The following is a 10,362-nucleotide window of genomic DNA, read 5'->3' on the forward strand; positions in this document are numbered from 1 at the left end:
TTTTTGACAAACGTTTGTTTTTCATTCACCCCCCAGTTTGAAATGTCTATTAAAATTTTAATAATTAATTTATGTGCAAAAGTTTTATATATCACAAATTGAGGATAAAATAATATATTCTACTTTAAAACACAAAAAAGAATAGTTTTTTTAGAAATTTATCTGTAAAGTCCAAAGTTTAAAACCTTTTTTTTTAAACCACATTGATTTTTTTAAAATGAAAACTTATAATCTTGTTATATTGCACAGAAAGTTTCGTTTTATTACGAAAATTATTTCTATTTTATTCAATGTTTTTTTTTTAGATATTAAAAAAAATTCACTCCATAAAGTGGAAATAAAATATATGAAATCAAAAATTCGTGTATTTCTTTGAGAAAAAAAAAAAATCATGAACTGTTTTTTTTAAGCAAAAAATTATAAGTTAAATGTGACTAGTTTTCAGGTATGGAAGCACAAATTTCTTCACGTGCAAGGGTAGATGGCTAACGTGAACGTGTGGTTTTTACTTGTTTCTGCCCACCCGTAGTTCAAAACAATAAAAAAAAAAAAACTACTTCCGGTTTTCAATAAAAACGTAAAATACTAGTGTTATGGCAGGCTTTTCAAATAGGTGTTTAAAAAATTCTTTTATTTAAAAAATAAATTGATTTTAAAATATAAATATGGATAAATTCTTAACAATGAAAAATGGAACTACGCTATGATTAGTAATTTTTATAGGTAAGTGATTTTTTGGGAATTTATATTGATTTTTTATAATCGACATAAGTTAAATTTCGTTTATTTTCTTCAAATATTTTTTAAAGAAAATCGATTTAACAAAACAAACATTGCTTAATTTGCTATTGAACCTGTTATTTTTATAAATTTTGGTCTTTACTCTTTTAATCTAAAAAAAAAGAATTAGGGTTAGAATTATATTTTTCAATTACTTAGAAAAAATATTGAATAATTCGACCTCCTCTCTTTCCAAGCTCATAACGGGAGGTCGAATTATTCAATATTTTTTCACGCATTCATAAGGTCGGTTTCTGACACACCTAAAGAAGGTCTGAGGTACATCGACTGAAACGTTGTGGAAATAATATTCAAGATAAGAACAGTAATCCAAAATAATACGAATAATTAATTCCCATCTCAAAATTTCAGAAACATTAGGAATATTTACGTTCGAATCAGGGAACTAACCTGGAATTTCGAACTGAGCCCTTTATTTAATTTGATTTATTTGTTTGAATTCAGTCAGCAATAATCGAGTAAAATTGTTAATTATTTATTATTTTATTCTTAATTATTATCGCCTATGGTAAGAATTGAACCTGCAGTCTCCAAAAGACTGTCACTTACAACTAATTGCTAATCAACACATTTAATCACATGGACTCGTGGCACAAGGAAAATTAAATAAAGATATTGGTTCAAAATTCTGTATAGATTATCAAATTTAAGATAAAAAAAAAAAAATCCCAAGTTCAAAATGATGCAACTAAAGAAAGCCAGAGATTACATCGGCCGAAATATAAAAATAGCACTCAATACAAATTTTCAATCCAGATCTAAAAAATTTTCAAACATATTTTTTCATGTTATAGCATAAATGGTTTTCTTGTTATACAATCCCTATTTACTTGTCTCCCCACGAGGGCAGCATTATGCAAAAGGTCGAGTTTTTAATGTGAGATACTGTTCAGTAAAAAAGGGGGCACTCTCGATTAGAAAAAAATAAAAATTGCCTCAGTCTAGAAGGATTCTTTTTTCACTGATCAAGGACAGAACCGATGGAATGCATTATTATAACTGATACTACACTTTGAATTATTTATTTGCAAAACATATAACAGTTACATCTTGTATATATCTACTATAACGTAACCATTCTACTCTGAGCTAGAATCACTGCAGTCACCATAATACCACATTTACTCTAGGAGCCGTCATACTTAAAATATCCTTAAAATAATTTATGGAAAATAAGGCAACTAAATATTTCTCTTTTAAACCGAAGCTGATTTATAATAGTTCTTTGTAAATTGACAAAATATTATTTGAATTTTTTTCATAAAAAATTAGACATTATTTAAAAAAAAAAAAAGATAATGAAAAAATAAACGAGTTACTGACTTTTTAACCATGCCGTTTTTTCAGTTGACATTTTTTACCACAAATTCATTATCATGATCTAGAGATTTTAGTTACTGGTAATTTAAAATCATTAAATATTTATCTTTTTTGGCATTAGTACCAGCAATGGAAAATGAAATAATATATATATGTATATATTAAGAATCGTTTTTGAAATCGAAAATTAGATGAAAATTTTTCTGATACTCTGAAATGTCTGATTTTTTCGCTTTCGATTAATCGTTCCAACACTGGTGATAACTGTTAAAGGAACCTGTTGCGATGTCGTTTTAAATTACCCCCAAAAGAGTTGATATGCCGTAAAGTAAAAAAAAAAAAAATCAAACTAATGAATCGTTTTTAGAATATGAAATTAGACTAAAATTTCTATGATTCCTATATTCCAAACAATTCTGATTTTTCCTATTCCCAACTCCAGTTAATCATCATCATCATCATCACTCCATCTCGAGATCTATTGTAGGGTAGTATCTGGGGTATCCCTTAGATCGACATCGGAGCATGCCTTGCTTAGGGGACAGTCTGTGAGGATGTGTGTGATAGTTGGCACATCAGTGCCTCAGGCTCACAGAGCGTTCTGTACATAGTTCCACGTACAGGTTGTTCCATATTTTGGCAACCTTTGCTCAGGCCCATTGAGTGGTACCCACTCTTTCTGGGGGAGTTCAGAGGTTGCTGGAAGGTCTTCTTTTGGTGCCAAAGAACCTTATTGTTGTCTTTGTCTGACACAGGAGGCCAGTATTGTTCGTCCGAGGCTTAAGACAGTGGTAAAGTTCTTGCGAGATGATAATCGCTACAGCACCTCTTGGTGTCCAAATAGGGAATGGTGATTGTCGTTGCTCTGCTTGTCATGCTTTGCCTTCACTTGACTCATTAATATTAAAGAATTTCATTGCGATGGGAGTATTAAAATAACCTCCAAAAGGTTTGATATGCCGTAAAGCAATCATTGGAATATCGTATTGTGTTTTAGCTTCAGATAATCATAAAATGTTCGATATCGTAAAGCTGACAATCTTGAACAAATCCTATTATAAATGTCTTCATCTTTACACGCAAACTGATCCTATCTGTTATTTAATTACCTCATCAAAGGAGATTATCTTTTCAAATTCATCCGTTTCTCTCTTTCTTTGATATCTGCTTTGTAAGTAAGATGACACAAGAGCTACTGGTCGGATCTCCACAAGACCTGGTAGGAAGTAGATGTCCATTGAGCAAGAAGAGACTTTTTAAATGTGAATGTATCGAAAGAGTCTATATTCTGGACCCAACTCCTTTTCTCTGATTTTCATTTATGATCTTCCAAATCATATTCTGGGATCATTTGTTGACATCTATGCGCCGACACAACTGCTTATGATAATAATAATAATAATAATAATGAGGATGAAAGGACAAAGGAGAGAAAGCACTCACAAGACCTCTACTGGGTATTGGGATCATGAGGAGGTTTATTGCCACTGAAATTCCACTGAAGACCAGTGGTCGTTGCCAGCAAAAAGTCAATGACAAGCAGCTGTTGCAGTGATGCAAAATCATTTGCAAACGTTATCATACAAGTTGGAAAGTACTAGAAATTTATGAAGATTTGTTGTCACGCAAAATCAAAATAACCCCACCGGTTGTTTTGAATGAGTAATCCCCATAAGTAATAAATTTTTGTTCATTTCATTCTTCAATCCTCTCTTAATATTCTTCATCATTCAACTAACAACACATCCATCTGATTAATCGGTATCCTCAAGTTGCTTTCGCCCTTGATAAGTGGTGATTCATTATAAATACTAAATATGAATTAGACTATTTAGCTCGCTAAAAACGGGTAAAAATTGTAGCTTATTGGCTTGGAATGAGTGCTTCATGACAAACTTCTAGAGTAAATGTGGTATTGTGGTGATTGATACCTATTAATGCCTAATTGTGTATCGAGCAGATATCATTGTGTATCGAACGGATATCATAATATTTAGTTCATTGCATCTTATTATCACAAAGTTCCATACAAAATTTCAACCAGATCTGCCAAGTAGTTTCTGAGAAAAAGTGGAATGGCTAGACATACAAACATAGACTTAGAGAAATATAATCATCATGAATTCGTATAAATCCGAAGATTCCATTATTGGCATTGGTTTCCCCGATATTTTTCTATCTAGAATAAACGGAGAGCACATACAGTGCCTCGAATTCCCAAATTGTCACCGATATGGTACTAACCAGACTCAACATTGCTTAACTTTGGTGATCTGAACACGGTGTGTCATCATTAATTTGTATAAATCTAAAGATTCCATTGTTGGTATTGGTTTCCCCGATATTTTTATAGCTAAAATTCTTTCTAGAAAGGCATCAGGTGCTTATGGGAGGAATCACATGAACGTTGCCAACACTAACTGGATTCGAACTTGGAACACTTAGGTCGTCAGTCTGTGCCATTAACCACTTGACCACCGCCACCTCCCAGAGAAATATAAATAATAAATTATAATAAACTAGCGGGGGATACCCGGCGTTGCCCGGGTGTTTGGAGGTGTATGTGTTAAGGGGGAGGGGTAGATCAAAGCAACCCTGTTTAAAAAAAAAAACGTTTGCCGGCTGTTTGGAGGTGTAAAAGAAAAAAAAAATTAGTAGGAAGGTAGGCTTTAACCCCGAAGCCTTGGAGCAAAGGTGGAAACGAAATGGAAAAAGACCCTGAGACCTAACCATCTCGGCCCGAGGGGAGAAGAAGTGGTCAGTGTCTTAAGTTAACGTTTATAAAGTGAAATTGACAGGTGCGAGAAAGTTAAGTCGCGTTATGTTTGACCTAGTTTTGCGCTGCAAGCCAGTTTCTGCTTCCCCCTCCCCATCATTCGCTTTTTTTTATACTGAAAAGCGTAACAAAAAAATATCTCTAAAATAGCGCGTAAAAGTCGGGCAAATTAAAGATAGCCGCAACCCCCGTTCTTAAGTCATAAATATTATGATTTAGACATTATATAAAAAGTTTTAAGAAGGCGTGAGCCGACCGAGAAGCCCAGCGAAAAAAGCCTTTGGCGGACATACACAAAAATGCACGCACACACACACACACACACACACACACACACACACACACACGCACATACACATACATACATTTTCGCTTTTATATATATAGACTAGCGAGGGGTACCCGGCGTTGCCCGGGTGTTTGGAGGTGTGTGTGGGGGTGTAAAAAAAAGTAAGTATGAGGATCGAACCCGAACCGTTGAGGCAAAGTTGTGAAAAAAAAAAAGTGCAACGTTAACCATTGCCCCACCACAACATGCTCACAGAAACACGTTTGAATTTATTTAATTACTTGGATTTAGCAGGTGTTCGTTTTAATGAGTTAATGAGGTCAAGTTTGACTGCGGGAGACTAACCCAGATACGGCGAGCGACAAATATTGAATATTTATCTTCCCGAAATCGAGCAAATTAAATAGACAGGCGAGCTTCGTTGTTAACTGAGATATTACGATTTATATGTGATATAAAAAGTTTTAAAAAGTTGTGAACCGACCGACCGCTTCTCTGAAAGAAGCCTTTTGTAGACACACAGATAAAGCGAACACACATACATACATTTTCGCTTTTATATTTATAGATAACCTGTTATAATCTATTCGTATTCCTGTCTGTTTTTTTTTCAGAATAATCTCATAGCATATGTATAATATATATGCCTTAACGTCATACATGACTTCATATAAGCTGACATCAGACATGCCGTCGTACATGATGTCATAGCAGATGACGTCATGTATAGGGAGTGGCAGGGTAGAAATAAAAGTAACGATTCCTCGGGCAACGCCGGGCAGCCTGCAATAAATAGTAAATTAAGAGTTTTACATTGAAACAGAAGTATATTTTAAGAAAATCATTAGTTGTATCTAAAGCAATAGTGGGGAAAATGCTTTTCGCTGCTTGTCAAATTTCAGTGTGAAAAAAAAAGATGCGGATGAGAAAGAGGATGGAAAGATTTCACACAGATTCCAGCTGCTCAGTTTATTAAGTACGGAAATGTGTGCATAACTTAAAAAACAAAAACGAAAGTCATAAATTCTCAAAAAAGAAAAAAAAAAAAAAAAAAAAAAACAATGCTGATACTCAAACCGCAAAGAGTGTATTGACTCCAACGTGTAAAGATGGAGTGTGGCACTTTTTTTTTGTTTTAACATTAAACGTGTGAACTGCCAACCAAGGGTGGCAACAATTTCCATGGTTAAGACTCCACCAAAAGCTTTTGTTAGCGGATAGAATTTAAAAAAAAAAAAAAAAAGGATGTATATTCATCCCTGCTGTTTCAGAATGTTTTATCGAAACGTGTTTCTCTGTTAGCTATTACATTAAAATGATTGTCATTTGATTTTACATAAACACGAGAGAGAGTTATATTCCGTGCCCGTGTTTTACTATTGAACCACTAAATTCTTGGCTTGCTTGGAATTTCTCCAGGATGCTGACGATCATTATATACGGCATAATCACTTTGACACACCGGTTTCCGTCAGATCACCGAAGTTAAGCAACGTTGAGCCTGGTCATTACTAAAATGGGTGACCAATTTGGGAATTCTAGGCGCTGTATGTAGGAGGACTTCGACACCTCCCTGCAAGAGTTGCAAAAACCTAACGTTTTCATCTCCCCTGACAGAGATATACTTGCGACTGGGGACCGCTTGTGAATTTCATGCTCCCATGAAACTTCCTCCTTCGGAGGAAGTCGGTTAAACCCGAATAGGGTTAGTGCTCTCACACACACACACACACACACACACACACACACACACACACACACACACACACACTGACGATCATCAATGGTATCCAGAGGACTATGGGTGTAATGCTGATTCCAAATTGTATTCTCCAATCGTGGAATTACGTTGTTTGAACAAAGCTGCCAATTAATGGTAATAATACAGTTTTGATAACTAAGACGAAATCAACAGCTTTAGTCACCGAACCGAATATTAAAAAAAAAAAAAGTAAAAGCAATGTATGTTTATGTTTGCAGTTTCATAATGTCTTATTTAAACGTGGTTTATTTGTTAGCCGCTGATGGCATTACATATCAAAAGCATTCGTGGTGTTTTACTAAGAAATGCATGCAGTGTATCTATTAGAGTATAAGAACCACAGTAGGAGAGGAAAACAAAAGGAACAACTTTCAGTCGACACCTGTTGACCTTCATCTTTGCACATGCTCATGGCACTCTGTAAACAAGCACCCCCCCCCAAAAAAAAACAGTTGGTCGGTTTTTGGCTTGTAAGTTTTTTTGTTTTTTTTTAAGTAGAGTGCATTTTATTTATTTATTTAATTTTTATTTAGAAAACGTTTTAATAAAACTATTTAAACAAAACATTTTAATAAACAAACGAGTTGTAGAGGGCAGGATGGTCTGCTTATGTTATAAACGATCCCATCGTCATGTGTAGTTTAATGAATTGAATGGCAATTGAGAAACAAAAGGTCGCATAATGATGACGAAAACATACCGATATATATATATATATATATATATATTAGTGAAAGAATGTAGATTTATTTACATAAATAGACCTGAGAAATAATAAGGATATAGATAGTAAGAAATACGAGTTCATTGAGAAAGGAGTAACGTTACTTGCGATTGATGAGAGGCTGACGGGTTAGTCAGGAGCTCTGGACGGGAGGCCAATGCCAACCGGAGCGGCTCTTCATTACATGTTGACTGGTTGAGGGTCCAGCGCAAAAGAGGGAGAGATATAAGAAAGATGAAATGACGTGGCTGTGTCGCTCTCTGGTTAACTTAGTTAAAGGTCGGCAATCGAGTTAGCCTGGGAATTTCAATTCCCACAGAGGGACAATTATTTGACATTTTAATAGTTATATTATTCTTTTGGTTGGAGGGATAAATATTTATTTGTTAATGTAGAGTACGAAACTTTTTTTTTTGTTGAGGCACAGGATTTTTCCTACATTAAAAACCGACGTTAAAACTGAGAATTTGGGATGCTTAACTTTCCCGTCCTCGGTCAGTGTAGAATAAATTCTTCTAGACCGTTATTTAGTCACCAAATTCTTGGCTTGCTTAGAATTTCTTCAAGGCGCTGTTGATCATCGATGATATTCTGAACACTGTGCTTGTAATCCTGCTGTGTAACTCAATCATGTTCTACATAATAAAACAACAAAACAACCAAACCAAACCAAATCAAACACCATGGACAAACATTTGAAGATATAAAGAACTTGAAGCGTAAAAACTTTTTTTTCCAAAATGACCAGATTTTGGCATTTAATACCCCGAAAAGAATTGATAAGCCGTAAAACAAAACAACCAAACCAAACTAAACTGTTAACATTTCTGACGTAATCACACATTGTAGCTACATACAAGGCGTTTTCATTTATTCTCCCTTTTTATTGCAGTTATCCAGAGGTTATTATACTGTTAGTAAGTTACATAAAATTCATGTCTTTCCAAAGTGTCACTCCAATAAGTAATAAAGCAATAATAATAATAATAATAATAATAATAATAATATTATTATTATTATTATTATTATTAATAATAATAATAATAATAATAATAATAATAATAATAATAATAATAATAATAAACCGTATATGGACCCAAAGAGTTGTTATAAAAAGCAACAATATCAAACTTGTAATTGTCTTGACCTCTCTCATCACATCTAACACAATCCCGGTAAATGTGTAGTTTAGCGGCGTAAATTATTTGACAGACAAAAATCCATAAAAAGTATTTATTTTTTATATAAAACACATTATTAGGCCCAAAGGCTGAAAAAATTTCATGTTTATGATTTTTTCATTGTTTTTTATTAGACTAAATGTATGACATTCGAGGCCGTCCTATTGCTTTTAAAATTTGGCTTTTCTAAGGTTTGACAGATTGGCCTTTTCGAGGCCAAATTTGGCCTTTTTTTACACTCTTTCATTACAAAAAAATATGGCGGCCAAAAACGTGGTCCATGAAAGAAGGTAAAATAAAAGGCAAAATTTGGCCTTAAAAGGCCAATCTGTCAAACCTTAGAAAGGTCAAATTTTAAAAGCAATATGGCGGCCTCGAGTGTCGTACATTTAGTATAATAAAAATGATGAGAAAATAATAAAAAGGATTTTTTTCTGGTTATGTTTCAGCCTTTGGGCCTAATAATGTGTTTATGGAAATAAATCGTTTTTATAATTTTTTATCTGTCAAATAATTTACGTTGCTGAACAACACATTTACCCACAATCTCTGTCTTTCTTTCGACATAAATAAAACAATAGATGTATATGTCTGTCTGTAAATATTTAACCGATAAACTCTTAAATTACTGGTCACATAACACTGAATTTAACAAGTAAATATTACTCATACACCAAGGAAAGTTTATAACAAGTAAAATCTTTGTTTGGATGGATGAATAATGCGTACAAAAGTCAGCAGGTTGAACTGCAAAATGTTCATTTTAACCTGCGGATATTTCTGTTAGTTTGAGCATGCGTAAACCAATCATAGCTAAAACTGGTTTGATTTTAAATCTTTCTTATCTGGCTGTTGGGTTAGCTCAAACGGTAGCAGACGCGCTTGGAACGCGAAATGAGCGAACGTGTCTGGAACTCGAAATGTTTTGGTTTCGATTCTGGTTGATGGCATCCAAGTCATTTTTCTTTTTACTTTTGAAATCAGTACTATCTATTAGGTACAATATAATATTCAATAGAGAATTGGCTTTGTAATGATAATTACGAAATTTGCATGAATTAATATTTATCTATCTATCTATCTATCTATCTATCTATCTATCTATCTATATATATATATATATATATATATATATATATATATATATATATATATATATATATATATATATATATATAGCAATGATGTAATATACTGTTTTGTTTTTAAATCCCCGAAACAGTGTTTCATGGTAAACAACTGATGATCCCTTGAAAAATAAATTATTGGTATTATAGTAAATTCGAGAGCGAGTTGATGCAGTGATTGCAGGTGATTAAATGACTTACTGACTAAATGGTTTTCTAACGAATGATAAAAAATATTTTTTTGTATAGTTTTAAAGGTTAAAAACTTCAAAGACTATATATATATATATATATATATATATATATATATATATATATATATATAGAGAGAGAGAGAGAGAGAGAGATAGAGATAGAGATTTGTTGTTGTTTTTAACGATAA

At 33.2% G+C, this 10,362-nt stretch overlaps 1 pseudogene; it reads left to right on the top strand.

Annotated features, from left to right (window-relative positions):
- Positions 1-6,621: 6,621 nt before the first annotated feature.
- LOC145240413 (5S ribosomal RNA) lies at positions 6,622-6,740 on the top strand (annotated as a pseudogene).
- The last annotated feature ends 3,622 nt before the right edge of the window (positions 6,741-10,362 follow it).

Source organism: Euprymna scolopes, chromosome 19 (genome assembly GCF_053919585.1).
Source record: "Euprymna scolopes isolate OS-2025 chromosome 19, ASM5391958v1, whole genome shotgun sequence".
NCBI classification, from domain to species: Eukaryota; Metazoa; Mollusca; class Cephalopoda; order Sepiida; family Sepiolidae; genus Euprymna; species Euprymna scolopes.